This window comes from Phyllobates terribilis, unplaced genomic scaffold (assembly GCF_046119375.1).
Source record: "Phyllobates terribilis strain yellow unplaced genomic scaffold, ASM4611937v1 Scaffold_280__1_contigs__length_2496652, whole genome shotgun sequence".
Taxonomy (NCBI): Eukaryota; Metazoa; Chordata; class Amphibia; order Anura; family Dendrobatidae; genus Phyllobates; species Phyllobates terribilis.
In genome coordinates, this window is record NW_027363040.1 from 119,404 (window position 1) to 136,121 (window position 16,718).

General features: G+C 44.1%; 1 non-coding gene and 1 pseudogene across 1 annotated transcript; both read right to left on the bottom strand.

The window, feature by feature from the left end:
* Window positions 1-1,094: 1,094 nt before the first annotated feature.
* The window catches only part of LOC141220299 (uncharacterized), a 31,396-nt pseudogene continuing 15,772 nt past the window's right edge, over window positions 1,095-16,718 (bottom strand).
* On the bottom strand, window positions 6,439-6,556 carry LOC141220326 (U5 spliceosomal RNA). Its single transcript, XR_012288638.1, has one exon. It is a non-coding gene; the product is annotated as a U5 spliceosomal RNA (small nuclear RNA).

Consider the following 16,718-nt stretch of genomic DNA (forward strand, 5'->3'; position numbering starts at 1 on the left):
ACAGCAAAAGAAAAAGAATATATCTAAGAAGGGACAATTGTGTGGACTGAGACAATTATTATTTGCTGACACCTTGGGTATAAGGATATAAATTCCTGGCTTACTATAAGGAAATGGACAAACGATCCAGTATAGTATTTCTGTGAAGGTTCTTTGAAGCAATACCTGGTGTAATTAACCATTGTTCCCATATTTGTATGGATTTCTTGAGAGCGTTCCTTTAATATAAGCTCCACTTTCCAAGCATAGAGTGTTATTTTTCCTGGATTTTAGTTCTGTTATCGTTTGGGGAGAATTGTCTATCCAATGTAGTGCCAACAACTTTCTGGCTTGGAATAATATTCCTGAGCTAGCTATTGCCATATGGGAGTCTGGATCTACGTCCTCTCCCAGGAGTCCTAGGATACAGATTTTAGGTTCCAACTGAAGTTGTATCCCAAATACAGATAGTACAAGAGCGATCACCCCCTTCCAGGGGGGTGAGGTGGCCACACATATCAGGATTGGGGGATGAGGGGAACCAAGCATACCAGGATTGGGGGATGAGGGGTACCATGCATACCAGGATTGGGGGATGAGGGGTACCATGAATACCAGGATGAGGAATGGGGTGCCATGCATACCAGGATGAGGGGTACCACACATACCAGGATTGGGGGGGTGAGGGGTGCCATACATACCAGTATAGGGATGAGGAGTGCCATGCATACAAGGATTAGTGGGTGAGGGGACCATGCATACCAGTATTGGGGGGTGTGGGGTGCCATGCATATCAGAATAGGGATGAGGGGTACCATACATACCGGATAGGGACCAAGGGTACCCTACATACCAGGATAGGAATGCGGGGTACCATGTAGACCAGGATAGGAATGCGGGGTACCATGAATACCAGGATAGGGATGAGGGGTACCATACATACCAGGATAGGAATGCGGGGTACCATGCATACCAGGATGAAGGGTACCATGCATACTAGAATAAGGATGAGGGGTACCATGCATACCAGTATAGGGATGAGGGGTGCCATGCATAGCAGTATAGGGATGAGGGGTGCCATGCATACCAGGATAGGGGATGGGGTGCCATGCATACCAGGATAGGGATGAGGGCGCCATATATACCATGATTGGGGATGAGGCATGCCATGCATACCAGGATGAGGGATTGGGTGCCATGCATACCAAGTTTCTGGGATGAGGAGGCCATACATACCAGAATTGGGATGAGAGGTGCCATGTATACCAGGATGAGGGATGAGGTGTCATGCATACCAGGATAGGGATGAGGGGTACCATGCATACCAGGATAGGGATGAGGGGTACCATACATACGAGGATAGGAATGCGGGGTACCATTCATACCAGGATGAGGGGTACCATGCATAGCAGAATAGGAATGAGGGGTACCATGCATACCAGAATAGGGATGAGTGGTGCCATACGTACCAGGATAGGGGATGGGGTGCCATGCATACCAGGATAGGGATGAGGGAGCCATATATACCAGGATTGGGGATGAGGCGTGCATTGCATACCAGAATGAGGGATTGAGTGCCATGCATACCAGGTTTCTGGGATGAGGAGGCCATACATGCCAGATTTGGAATGAGGGGTGCCATGCATACCAGGATTGGGGATGAGGGGTGCCATGCATACCAGGATTGGGGATGAGGGGTGCCATGCATACCAGGATTGGGGATGAGGGGTGCCATGCATACCAGGATTGGGGATGAGGGGTGCCATGCATACCAGGATTGGGGATGAGGGGTGCCATGCATACCAGGATAGGATGGTGGGGACAGGATGGGGGCAGCAGAAATACCAGGAGGGGGGCAGCACATACCAGCATGGGAGACCATATACCAATAAAAATGCTCACCACCCGGGCGTAGAATGGGTTCAATAGCTAGTTACAATATACAGGAGCATGATCTGACCAAACAGCAGTTCCTACCTGAGATGTAGGTTGCCATGTAGGCAAGTGACAGCTAATTAAGAAAAGGACTATATGGCTATGCATAATATGTAAAGGAGAATAATAGGTATAATCCTTTACGTCTGGATGTAGTATCTTCCATACATCGACCGGTTGAGACCAAAGCACAATTAGCAAAGCTTTTGTTTGTGTTTTAGATTGGTGACTCCAGCTCAGGGACGCGTCTAAAGAAGGATCCAAGACAAAATTAAAGTCACCTCCAGTGATAAGGTCCTCCGCAAAATATTTTAGTTTGTTTAAGTAATGACGACTTGTCTTAATTTGGTCACTTACAGGCTGGAGCTGTCTGGCATCATGAGGGTTAAGACTGCTTCTTTTTCCATGCTGAGGTGAGGCAGTAATAGCTCCGGAGCAGGAAGATAAGACCTTCCATAAGAAACTCTGCATACCAGACATGCTGACAGAGGTGGAGGACCTCAGATTAACCTCTGATCTCTTCTTTCTTTCCCATATCGAAAGTCATGTTTGAGGCTGTAAATTGCTTATAATTCCGCCAAGAACACGGTCTGAAGAGAGTACTCTCAGTGTGTGCATTCTCTTGGTGATATGTCCAGGCCATGTCCTTCCTGTTGATGTACAATACGTCTGAAGGTGGCGTTGATTGGCAGCAGGATTGTGTGATGTAACAGCCTTACAGAAACGCAAGTTGTGACACCAATGGAACGGCGCCAGAACAGGAAGTGCGTATGAGTGTTTTTATTTTAACAAGGCCAAACATGAGGAATGAGAAGGAGTTGTCCTAGTAGCGGACAACCCCTTTATGAAGATACAATATTCGGTTAAAAATGAAAAAGGCTTCTCCCCTGTATGACTTCTCTGAAGTTTGTTAAGAGTTGATTTCCGTGTAAAACTTTTCCCATATTAAGAACATGAAAATGGCTTCTCGTCTGTGTGAGTTCTCTGGTGACTAAGAAGTGATGATTTCTTCACAAAACATTTCCCACATTCTGAACAGCAAAAAGGCTTCTCCCCTGTGTGACTTCTCTGGTGATTAACCAAATCTGATTTCCGGCTAAAACATTTCCTACATTCTGAACAGCAAAAAGGCTTCTCCCCTGTGTGACTTCTCTGGTGATTAACCAAACTTGATTTCCGGCTAAAACATTTCCCACATTCTGAACAGGAAAAAGGCTTCTCCCCTGTGTGAGTTCTCTGGTGCTCAACCAATTCCGTTTTCCGTGTAAAACATTTTCCACATTCTGAACAGGAATAAGGCTTCTCCCCTGTGTGAATTCTTTTGTGCGTAACAAAACCTGATTTCCAGCTAAAATATTTTCCACATTCTGAACAGAAAAAAGGCTTCTCCCCTGTGTGAGTTCTCTGGTGCTCAACCAATTCTGTTTTCCGGCTAAAACATTTTCCACATTCTGAACAGGAAAAAGGCTTCTCCCCTGTGTGAGTTCTCTGGTGCTTAACCAAATCTGATTTCCAGCTACAACATTTTCCACATTCTGAACAGGAAAAAGGTTTCTCCCCTGTGTGAGTTCTCTGGTGCTTAAACAAATCTGATTTATCTTTAAAACATTTCCCACATTCTGAACAGCAAAAAGGCTTCTCCCCTGTGTGAGTTCTCTGGTGATTAACCAAATCTGATTTCTGGTTAAAACATTTCTCACATTCTGAACAGGAAAAAGGCTTCTCCCCTGTGTGAGTTCTCTTGTGCTTAACCAAACACGATTTCCGGCTAAAACACTTTCCACATTCTGAACAGGAAAAAGGCTTCTCCGCTGTGTGAGTTCTCTGATGTCTGATTAAACTTGATTTCTCTGTAAAACATTTTCCACTTTCTGAACATGAAAATGGCTTCTTTGTTTTAGGATCAATTTCTTTTTTATTGCTTATTTTGTGACTTTGATTTTCCTTAGTAGTCGATAATGAATCAGAAGACAGGACCTGTTTCAAATGATCAGATGACAGATCTTTGCTGTGAAGGGATGATTGTAAATCTGGAGAAATGTCATTCACTTCAATTGTATCTTGTGTGATCTCAAGATCATCTGATTTAAAAATTGAAGATGTCAGCTGTCCCTCTGATCTCCTGGTACAGTCATCTGCCAAGAATAAAACCAATTATTATTTAAAATTACTTAAAATTTATATTGTTGAATATTTCTACTTAAACTCTACGTAAAAATGTACTTTATGTAAAAGTATCATTATCTACCAAGAAAACATCACAGAAAAAATCATCCTTACCAACACCAAATCAGATAACAAATGCATTAGCATTTTAGTGTTGGTTGGGTGTACTGGGGTGTCTGTCCATGTGGGGTGCACTTATATAGCGCTGGGCAGCCTTCCTGATGTAATAGTATGGGCATCATCACTATCCTAAGCCAGACACTGTGCATCACACCTACCTGTGTGACTGGCGTCCTATGCAAGCTTCATCTGTGTGCATCTTTAATACTAGGCAACCACCCCCTCCATGAATTGGTACGATTATTGGTGTTAGTAAGGCTGTATCTTTTTCTGTGATTTTTTTTAATTTTGCCCTATGTTAGCCGTCATTATTCACCAAGACAATGACAGTTCACAGTCTAATAGAAAACCTCATAGCATGAACCAGTAGAGCATGGTGTTCTTTCTGCCTCCCAAATATGGAATAAAAAGCCACAAAACAATGTTATGTAGGCAAAACTAATATCAATAAAAACTTCTACTCATCTCACAAAAAACAAGTCCCCACTCAGGTCCATCACCTGTCAATGGAAAACCAGAGGTTTCCACATTATTAGTGGCTCAAAGGCTTTTGAAAAGCAACATGGCTTCCATAAACCAATCCAGTAATATCCACTCTCCCAAAGTCAGATCTCCCCCTCACTTCTGAGCCTTGCAGTGCGCCCAAACCACATTTAGCATCCATGTATTTGGCAATACTATAGTGAGAAGAACCCACTTAATTGATGGTGTGTGTCTCCTGGAGCACAATCTGGACACTATTTGTTGGGTAATGAAATTATATATTTGTTATTTTCACTCTCCATCATCCACTGCGTGCTAATTTCCGGAAAGTGCCTGTGGAGTCAAAATAGTCACTACTCCTATAGATTAATTCACTGAGGGTTACAATTTCCAAAATGGAGTCACTATGGGGATTTCTACTGCTCTGGTTTTCTGCCATTTTGTCATATTAGGGCTTCTGCAAATGGTGTGTCCCATCTCCTCTGGGATCTGCTCCTGTGACGTCTGCTTCTGTCACCAGGAGCCGCCTTATTCATCCTGCAGGTGGCGCTGGTGATGGAGGAGACGTCAGAACCAGAAGCTCTGGGCGGCGCAGGCTCTGTCCAGCCACTAAGATTAGGGTGCCTGGGACCTGTAGCACCATCCAGTCTGGCAGTATGGGTGTGTGTGCTGTCCAGCTGGAGTAATCTGCTCCTTACTTCAGCCATTTAGAAAGCACTACACCCTACTAAAGCTGGAAGCATATTGCTGGAAGCTGCCAGATACAGACAGCCTTGTTCTCCTCGGGTTCAGTCCTCTGTGCTCAGCTCCCGGCTTGTGTATTTGATTCCTGTTGTGACCTCGGCCCGTTTACTGACTACTCTTGTGTGATTTTGTATTTTCTCTGACCCCCTGGTTCTGACCCGGCTATCTGACTATTCTTCTTGCCATCTCACACCACAGAACATTAGGTAACACTGTGGCCCAAGCTTAGGGGGGTCTCTGTCTAAGTCCAAATCCATGTAGAGGGGGTAAAAGGATGATGAGCAAGGCAAACCCTGGGATCTGGAAAATGGAGTAGATAGCGCTAAGCCTGTTTGTGGTGGCCATCTTTTGAGCTGTCAGGTGACAACGAACAGTGTCCCCAATACATTGTGTCTGCACACCATCCCAGCAAAATCTGCATTCAAATAGCTAAATGGCGCTCCTTCCCTTCTTAACCTGCCATGTGCCCAGACAGTAGTGTACAATTGCATACAAGGTATTGTCAGATTCAAGAGAAGTTGAAATATTATTTGTAAGGTCCATTTGTTTCCTATTATCCTTTGTGAAGAATTCCAAAGTTATCACCACATAAAGTGACACACGTCAGATTTGAAAAATGTCAGAGATAGGTGCTGGGAAAGGAAGTTGTTTCTGCGCTCTCTGGAGTCACGACAAAGCATTATTATGGATAAAAATGTAGGTTAATTGTCTACGCGTTTCAGAGACCACCGACTCCTTCCTCAGGACAAACCGTACATAACCTCTTTAACGGGTTTAGTGGTTTAATAACATAGCGGGTTTGGGGGAGCAGATGAAGCTCTCCATTTTTCAGCTCTTTGTGGTTGTTTTTTTTCTTTCCATTTTTGGAGCATCCTTCAGTTAAGGGTAAAAAAAAAAGCAAAAGCATTTAGTCAACGCCCAGAATATAAATACCCCGATACCACAAACCATTCAGCAGTTTTGCAGACATTCTGTAAAATCAAAGTAAAATTCCCCGTAATCTCTCAATTTGTGTTTAAAAAAAAAAAAATTGAAAAAATATCTTCACAAAACTCAGTTTTGCTTCTCTCCATGGAAATCTTTAGCAAAAGGCGAAAGATTTTTACATTCTGAAGAGAAGCCAGAGTATTTTTCCATAGATTTGAAAAATGGGCCCAGATAGGAACACAAAATTGGCTGCAGGAAGGGGTTAAATCAGAGTATTTTGGGCACTAACTACTAAAGTAAAAACTGTGAGTATAGACAATAACACATCTACTGAAATGATCAAACTCAACAGTCTTCATCAAAGAAAAATGAGTAAGTAGTGGTGAAACCTCTCTGGGGTAATTAGAGTATGGGGCTCGGTGGCTCTTGGCAATCTAAACTATCGTAAGGGCCAATATTTTCTGTCAGATGAGTTTCAAGAAGAAATATTAGACGTTCAAAGAGAACTTTTTATAATAGTGCAGAGCTGAGGTGTCTTAAATTTAGCTTAGAGATATATCATGTCACAGGTGTAATGTTTTTTTGTTTAGTTTATCACAATCTGGTTTGAAGTTAGTCGGTTTTAAAAGAAACTGAAAAGTCAGGATAAAGGGAAACTCTGTTGTTATTGTACAGAAATTCACACTTGGCCCTCACTGCACATTTAATGTTGTAGATCATAAATGTGAAGTTTGGCCAGAAAGACTGGACCTGGTCTTGTAGGAACCATATGAGGACATTCAGCAGCACAGAATGGAGAGAAGGTAGATTCATCCAATAAGATATCAGGGATCTAGGAAGCCAACAGCATCATTACCCTCCGCTTTCTCTTACAGGCCCATCATAATATTATTCTTCAAGTGATTTTCTGGCTTTGTGGTTTACAGATCTGGGCAGGTAACGTCTCCTAATCACAGGGAGTAGGTGGATCCTCCAGGTTGTAAGTTCTATGGAAAAGGGTTTCAATGCCCAAAATCATTTGAACAGTTTTGGGTGGAAGAGAATGTTGTGGTCTAGAGGCAAAATGGTGATCACACGATTGTGATACGGCCGGACTACACAACCGATAAAGCAGCCACAGCCGGTGACTGAGAAGAATCTGTGACTTCTCGGCAATTAGTGGTCACTACTCACCTGGGTAGTCATATGTAGGAATCTCCTCTTTACACCACTCATCACCCCTCACATATGTCTCTGTAGTATTAATATGGGTCAGATCTTCACCCTGAAACAAATATTGTAAAAGTCACAAACAGATGCAGAAGTCCCATCTATGATCAGCTCTAATCCTGCCATCTTCACCGTTCTCATTACACAAAAGGAAAACACATAATACTGGTGGATAAAACAAGACTGAGCACAAGACCTTCACAGCCATCTACACATCATAGGGGAGATCTCATGACACCTTCTCTCCATCTACCTGATGATCCTGAGGAACATTGGGGTCTTCTTGTTTACAGTCCTGTGGAAGAAGAGGACGGGGACATCTCTCTGGTGTTGTCCTCTTACTGGATAGATCTGGAGGAAACACATACAGGGACTGAATTTATTCTTTACATACAGATAATTATAGGCCGTGTGTATTTAGTCCTGTCCATTACCTGGTGATGTGAGGGGCTGGGGAACCTCCATCATGACGTCTTTGTACAAATCTTTGTGTCCTTCTAAATACTCCCACTCCTCCATGGAGAAATAGACAGTAACATCCTCACATCTTATAGGAACCTGACACATACAATGATACCGTCATCCCCCCGATCCTTTCATAGCGTTACTGTATAATGTCCCAGCATTCCCAGCACGGTCACCTCTCCAGTCAGCAGCTCAATCATCTTGTAGGGGAGTTCTACGATCTTCCGGTCATTGATGTCATCATGTATGAAGGGGTGAGATGGAGGCCCTGTGATTGGGCTCAGGGGTCTTTCCCATCCCTCAGACACATGGACCTGACAGCGCTCACTAGAGGTCTTCACTAATATGTAATCCTGGTTATGGAAAGACATATAAATAAATCTCACTCCAGACATTTCCAGAGTCCTCACCTCTCCAGTTCTGTTCATCTGTTATTCCCATAGATAAGAATGATGTAATGGGACGTCATCAGAATCTCTCACCTCTCCAGTAAGACGGAAGAGGATCTTTAGGGTGAGGTGTAATATCCCCTCCGCCATCTTGTCCAAATCCATCTTTGATGGGTCCATTAGGAAAATTCTCTTAAATAGAAGATCTTCACTGAGAGGATCTGATATTGTAGGGACCTGAATGAGAAGATGATGAGCAGATGTAACATCATAAAAATCCTGTGTAATAATACAATTACTGGAGATAATAAGGGAAACATATGAGATTTATTATTTTACAGTATTTAGTTTTCTTCTTTACATATACTAATAAAACCTATATATTTTAGGACACAGACAACACGCAGTTTCTTCCTTGGAGTCTGTAGCTGAACACATTTCTCAAAGACTCATCTGCCATAAAGCTAATTCTCCTCTCATTTACAGACACTGCAATCGGCATTAGCAATACTGCAGGAAATATTCATTACACGTGACATGAGAAATAACTACTTCATGAGGAAGACATCTTCATCTTCTACTACGGCTCTTGAAACATATTTAGCCAGAGTTCTTCACTGACTACATCTCCACCAGCCGTCTATATGAATGTTTCCCGTCTTCCCCGGACTGTAATCTTCTATCACATTAGATCTCATGTTTGAACAGAAAAAAGGCTTCTCCCCTGTGTGAATTCTCTTGTGCTTAACCAAACCTGATTTCCGGCTAAAACATTTTCCACATTCTGAACAGGAAAAAGGCTTCTCCCCTGTGTGATTTCTCTGATGTTTGATTAAACTTGATTTCTCTGTAAAACATTTTCCCCATTCTGAACAAGTAAATGGCTTCTCCTCTGTGTGACTGCTCTGGTGATTAACAAGATTTGATTACTGGTTAAAAAACCTCCCACACTTGGAACAAAAAAATCTATTTTCTGCTGTGTGAATGTTTTCATGTTTAAGGCTATGTGCCCACGATGCAGAAATGCTGCATATTTTTTACGCTTCTCCCTGGCAGGAAAAACGCATGCATTTTTTACATGCGTTTTTCCCGCCAGGTAGAAGCGTTTGTCAAGCGTCTTTGCATGCATTTCTGCATGCGGGTTATCAAGCGCTTTTCCGAGCGATTTTAGCATCACTTGGAAAAGTGCTTGACAACTTGTTCACACTATATAAATCCATGCAACCAGCATGGATTTATAGTAGTGTGACCAAGTTAGTTAAAAAAAAAAGAATAAGAATGTTAAAAAATAAAAAAAATAAGTTTATACTCACCTTCCGATGTCCTCCCGGTGTTATCTCCGCTGCGTCCGGTGTGTTGGGCAGCTCGCTCTGTTGTGAAGGACCTGCGGTGATGTCATTGAGCCATGTGATGGGTCACATGACTCTGACGTCATGGCAGGTCCTTCACAACAGCGCGAGCATTGCAAGAGACGGGACGGAGCAGACAAAACACCGGGAGGACATCGGAAGGTGAGTATAAACTTCATTTTTTATTTTAAATTCTTTCTTTTACAGTTTCTATGGTACCCAGGTCTGGATGAGAGTCTCCTCTTCTCCAGACTTGGGTACCATCCGCACATAGAAACGCATAATATCCGTGTGTACAAATGTACTGACACGGATATTATGCGTTTCAATGCAAGTCAATGGCGGCGATTACGCTGCGTGTCCGCAAAATGAATGGACATGCTGCGGATTTTTGAGCGCAGCATCAACGCTGCGGAAAAATCCGCAGCATGGGCATTGACATTGCGGCTTGTCATTGGGGACCCTGGGGGGCGGATTACCAAGCGTTTCCCAAGCGTTTATGCTGCGGAAATTTCGCAGCATAAACGCTTGGAAAACGCATAGTGGGCACACAGCCCAAGAAAAGACTTTTCGAGGGAAAAACTTTTTCCATATTCTTAACATGAAAATGGCTTCTTTGTTTTAGGAGCAATTTGTTTTTTAATGCTTATTTTGTGACTTTGATTTTCCTTAGTAGTCGGTAATGAATTAGAAGACAGAACCTGTTTCAAATGACCAGATGACAGATCTTTGCTATGAAGGGATGATGGTATATCTGGGTTAATGGCATTCACTTCAGTTGTATCTTGGGGGATCTCAAGATCATCTGATTTAAAAATTGAAGATGTCAGCTGTTCCTCTGATCTCCTGGTACAGTCATCTGCCAAGGATAAAACCAATTATTATTTATAAATAACATATCCTTAAAATTTATATTGTTGAATATTTCTAATTAAACTCTCCATAAGGCTGAGTTCACGCGATGCGTTTTTCATGCGTTTCCGCGGCGTTTTTGCAGTTGCGTAAACGCATGAAAAACGCATGGTAGAAGGGCAGCAATGTTCCCCAATGGAAATCCGCATGTGCTGTGCCCATGATGCGGATTTTTCCGCAGCGTAAAAGCTGCGGTCAAAAATCCGCAGCATGTCAATTAATTTTGCGGAAACGCTGCTCTTTTGCCGCCATTGACTTGCATTAGACCGCATGGAATCCGCATCACTGTATATGTTGATGCGCTTTTCATGCGGTCTAATGTGCGGATGGTACCCGGGTGTGGATGAGAGGACTCTCATCCAGACCCAGGTACCAAAAGAATAAAATAAAAAATATATATAATATAATATTCTCACCTTCTGACGGCCCGCGCTGCGTCCTGCCGGCTTCCCGGGCACTTCGCGTTTGAATGAAGAAGGACCTTCGCTGACGTCAGAGTCATGTGACGGGTCACGTGACGCTGACGTCGGAAGGTCCTAAAGTCTTCACTGCCGGCAGCCGGGACCGATGAAGCAGGACACCGGGGGCCATCAGAGGGTAAAGTACAGATTTATTTTTTATTTTTTGACATCACACACTATATAAATCCATGCCGGTTGCATGGATTTATATAGTGTAAAGTTGACAAGCACTTTCCAAGTGATGCTAAAATCGCTTGGGAAGCGCTTGTCAACCCGCATGCGGAAATGAAAGTGAAGACCGCTTCATTTCCGCATGTCCCTGGCAGGAAACCGCATGTACAATCCGCATGCGTTTTTTCCTGCCAGAGAGATGCAGAAACGCTCAGGAAAAAATCCTGAGCATTTCTGCATCGTGTGCACATACCCTTAAAATGTACTTTATGTAAAAGTATCATTATTTACCAAGAAAACATATCACAGAAAAAAATCAGCCTTACCAACACCAAATCAGATAACAAATGCATTAGCATTTTAGTGTTGGTTGGGTGTACTGGGGTGTCTGTCCATGTGGGGTGCACTTATATAGTGCTGGGCAGCCTTCCTGATGTAATAGTATGGGCATCATCACTATCCTAAGCCAGACACTGTGCATCACACCTACCTGTGTGACTGGCGTCCTATGCAAGCTTCATCTGTGTGCATCTTTAATACTAGGCAACCACCCCCTCCATGAATTGGTAGGTTTGTGAATGGTTGCTTCATCAGTATTTAGCACCTGCGCTGCCCCCCCCCCCCACACACACCTTTATCATTAGGGTCTTCTGCATCCTGCTAGTGCATTTCTTATATGATTTGTGTTGGTAAGGCTGTATCTTTTTCTGTGATTTTTTTTTATTTTGCCCTATGTTAGCCGTTATTATTCACCAAGACAATAACAGTTCACAGACTAATAGAAAACCTCATAGGATGAACCAGTGGATCGTAGTGTCCAACTGTTTGTTAATTCTGCCTCCCAAATATGCAATAAAAAGCCACCAAACAATGTTATGTAGGTGAAATAATACCAATAAAAACTTCTACTCATCTCACAAAAAACAAGTCCCCACTCAGATCCATCATCTGTCAATGGATAACCAGAGGTTTCCACATTATTAGTGGCTCAAAGGCTTTTGAAAAGCAACATGGCTTCCATAAACCAATCCAGCAATATCCACTCTCCCAAAGTCAAATCTCACCCTCACTTCAAAGCCTTGCAGTGCCCCCAAGCCACATTTAGCATCCATGTATTTGACATTACTATAGTGAGAAGAACCCACTTAATTGATGCTGTGTGTCTCCTGGAGCACAATCTGGGCACTATGTGTTGGGTAATGAAATTATACATTTGTAATTTTCACTCTCCAACATCCACTGCGTGCTAATTTCCGGAAAGTGCCTGTGGAGTCAAAATAGTCACTACTCTATAATTTCCAAAATGGTGTCCCTTTATGAGGATTTCTACTGTTCTTGTTTTCTGCAATTTGGTCACATTAGGGCTTCTGCAAATGGTGTGTCCCATCTCCTCTGGGATCTGCTCCTGCGATGTCTGCTTCTCTCTCCAGAAGCCGCCTTATTCATCCTGCAGGCGGCGCTGGTGATGGAGGAGACGTCAGAACCAGAAGCCCTGGGCGGCGCAGGCTCTGTCAAGCCACTAAGATTAGGGTGCCTGGGACCATTAGTACTATCCAGTCTGGCAGTACGGGTGTGTGTGCTGTCCAGTTGGAGTAATCTGCTCCCTGCTTCAGCCAACTGGAAAGCACCACACCCTACTAAAGCTGGAAGCATATTGCCGGAAGCTGCCAGATACAGCCTTGTTCTCCTCTGGTTCAGTCCTCTGTGCTCAGCTCCCGGCTTGTGTATTTGTTTCCTGTTCGGAGAATCTCTAATCCCGTTTATTTTACTTAGCATTATATATTGTTTTGAGTATATCAATAGCCAATCACCTACAGCCGTACTACAGGCTTAAACCAATGTTAGTACGATTATTACAGAAACACACATATGGTCATATTATCGTTAGTTCGGCACATGATGGAAAGTTACAAGGTTATACATCCCGGCTCAGACTAGATAGATAACAGGAGCAGGGTGTTTCATAGAATGTTCTTGAGAGAAAAGGTTCTTGTGAGAAAATTGCATGTGAAGCAGGAGAAAAGAATGAAAGAATGTATGCTATGCAAGGTGTAATAATAACATCATTTTAGAAGCTAGCACAAAATGAAGTAACTATAGCATGAATATCGATATGTCCTTTACATCAACCTTGTAACATAATAATTTGACACTCACTTGGTCAACCGTGAAGGGTCATTGCTGCCCTCCCTCAACAGCTTGGTGCCGTGACTCGGATCCCTAACCAGGGACGCCCCACCACCTCTGGACGTCCACAAAGAGAGACTTGCTTTCGGCCTCCCCCACTGGAATTGGGACTGATCATCCCCCACAAAAGCCACAGTAAGTGCCCGAGTTCTTTACTAGTGATACTGACCATTTGGCGTGGTTTCCACGTGGTGCGTGGTTGTTTGCAGTATGTCTGGATGTCTTGGTTGGATATAGTCAAAGGTGAGACTATAGGGGTGTAGTCCCATTAGGGGTCTGATATTGATAACTTTTAAAGCAGTACCACCTCGGATTGACAAGTGAATATTGTATGAATCTTCCTTAACTTCTGACAAAGATTCTTAGGAGACTGAACACTATTAGTATCAGTCGCGGCAGGTGATCGAAGATTGGGTAGGACACGCACACAGATATAAGTATATTGAGTGTCCGGAGGGCTGCAGACGTGAGCTCTCCTCCTTTCACCTAGTACCGTACGTGACTTCCCCGAAGGGAGGGGCGAGTCAGTGGAACAGTTGAGGCCGGCCGGACTCATACTGTGCACAAATCAAGGATCTTTGTCAGTCGAAAGGCAGCAGTGCAGTGATTAATCAATGTTTCTGTGGAGCAGAAAGAAAGTGTCTCCCCCTCAGGAGGGAGAGGATGTGATGACTATCATGGTCGGTTGAGAGGGGAAAAGATCATTTAAGAATGAACCAAAAGTGTTTAAGTTGTTAAACTTTCCCGTGGAGGGGAGACTTCAGCCTTCATTGTGGGACGAAGGAATCCGGCAGAAAAGGGGAAGATTAGTTGACTGTGGATTGTTGGAAGATGCTGAAAAGTTTAAGAAAGTTGCACATGAGATTTGTGGTGATGGATATGTTGAAATAGAGGAGGAGCCTGGTTATTTCAATTATCTTTATGTCAAGAAAGTAAAATTATCTAGCACTGTGACAAAGACTGGCTGTTTTGTGCTACAAAATGAAGCTGATGGGGAAAAGGTAGAGGAGGAAGTAGATTCCCCTTCCCAACTTATGTGTCCACAAACTGAATCTGAAGCCCCTAAAGAAGCATCCCCTACCCCCACAAATGTAGCCGTACCCCAGCCCCTGAATTCGGAAACTGAGCAATTTATACCTAAGGAGATTAAATACCCTGCACTTCCCACTGGTGGCCAGCCACCACCATATAACCCAGATGGCTGGCTTTGTAAAGTGTGTTGGGTCACCAATCCGGGATGGCGCGAGACGTGTTATAATTGTGGAACACGCAGACCCAGTGTTGTAGCACCAACCTTCCCATTACTTAACGCTGACGGTGGGTATTATGAACCATTGCCCCCACCTGCTCCCGCCATGGTCCACACTCCATTCGGGGAGACCCAGGGACCTCTGAACTCTACCCTATTCACCCTCTCCCGAACTGGGGAAATAGAACATGGACACGAGTACCAGGAGGTGGCGTCTGTTTTGCTGAATGGTCCTTCGGAATTTTCCACTATACTGAGAATAGGCATGGGGAGTACACCGCAACAGCAAGTTGGGATCATTGTAAACGCAGCAAATGCAAAATTACAGCATGGGGGGGGGGGGGAGGGCTAGCTGCAGAAATATGTCATATTGGGGGGCCTACAATACAAACTACATCCAACGATTACAAAATATGATCCCCTGGATGTACCCAGGTCACAACACCTGCTTACAGAAACAATTCAAAACACCATAGCATATGCATCACAGCTTCATGCGGTCCCAACCCTAGCCCTGCCATTTATTTCCACCGGTATTTTTGGATATCCAAAACAAGACGCAGCCAAAATAATAGTCGGGGGTATAAAGTAATACATCGCCACGCATCCAACTAAATTGAGAGAGATAAGACTCTTGGCCATCGACAGGGATCTCGTTTATTATGCCGCTCAACTAATCAAACCCGATATCTGGTCTCCCCCAGTGTTCCCCTACCTCCAAGATCTCCCAACAATCAGTACTCATGCTGATTTCCCTCCAGCTCCACCCCCTCTCACAAAGATGGAGGAAATGGAGGAAGCGGACCACAATACCAGCCCACCCAAATATACCCCGTTTACCCCAGTACAGACAGATACTCTGTGTAACCGTCTCCCGGATCCCGAACATTCCCCAGTGGCTTTTTACAGGGGCATGGCCGCAAATAGAGAGATATATTCAACAACAAGGCAAGATCTTTTACACCTGCTCCGTGTAAAAGCCGGTGAAGGATATTATCCCATGGTAGAGGCAGCTGTCCCATATAATAGAGCATTAGACACCAATATGTATGAGAGTGGGGTTGACTTCTGTCAAGCCCTTAAAATATGGGCTCAGGATAAGTTGGCTGATCAATCCACTACCCTCACAGATGTCACTCAAGAGAAGGGAGAGTCGGCTGAGAAGTTTTATGGGCGCCTTATGCAGGTCTATAAGGACCTTGGGTTCTCCTTACATACTAAAACTCATTGCCAGCTGTTAGTATCCGCCTTTATCCAGGGGTTACGGACTGAAGTCAAGGATGCGATATTGGCTGTATGACCAGATGTTGAGTCAGCCACCCCAGGAGATGTCCTAAAGGTAGCAAAAAGCTTCCAGAAAAGTGTCGCCCGGACCGCTTCTGCGGTTAAGCCCAAATCTAAACCCGCTGCAGTGGCAGTTGCGGCACCTGCAGTACCCGCAACACAGTATCCTCCCTTACAGCCCCACTATTACCCCATGGCGGTACCTGATCAGCGAGTAATGTATCCCGGGAAAAGGCCACTAGTGAATTCCTGTCTTCAGTGTTGGATGTGTGGCCGGACGGGACATTTCCAAAGGGACTGTCACACCCCTGCTAGCCAGTGCACCGCCCAAGCCCCCTATCTAGAAATAGGATGCCCGGCCCACGAGACTCACGAGAAAATGTCCTCCAAGACCATCCATTCTGAAATTGGGGCCAACCAGAGTCTGCCATCGTGATGCCCGTAACCACCCCTGGGCTCTGTTCATCTGTAGTTATCCCAATAGGAGGGAATCCGGTGAAGTTCATGGTAGACACTGAGGCGGCCAACTCCATTTTAAAATCCACTGAACTGCCCCAGGGTCTCCCAGTCCAATTTTCTAACGACAATCTAATATTGATCGGTGTAGATGGCAGACCTAACAAACACACTCTCACTAAACCTATTCCGATTGGCCCATTTCCAGAAGTAATGGCACAATTTGTCATAT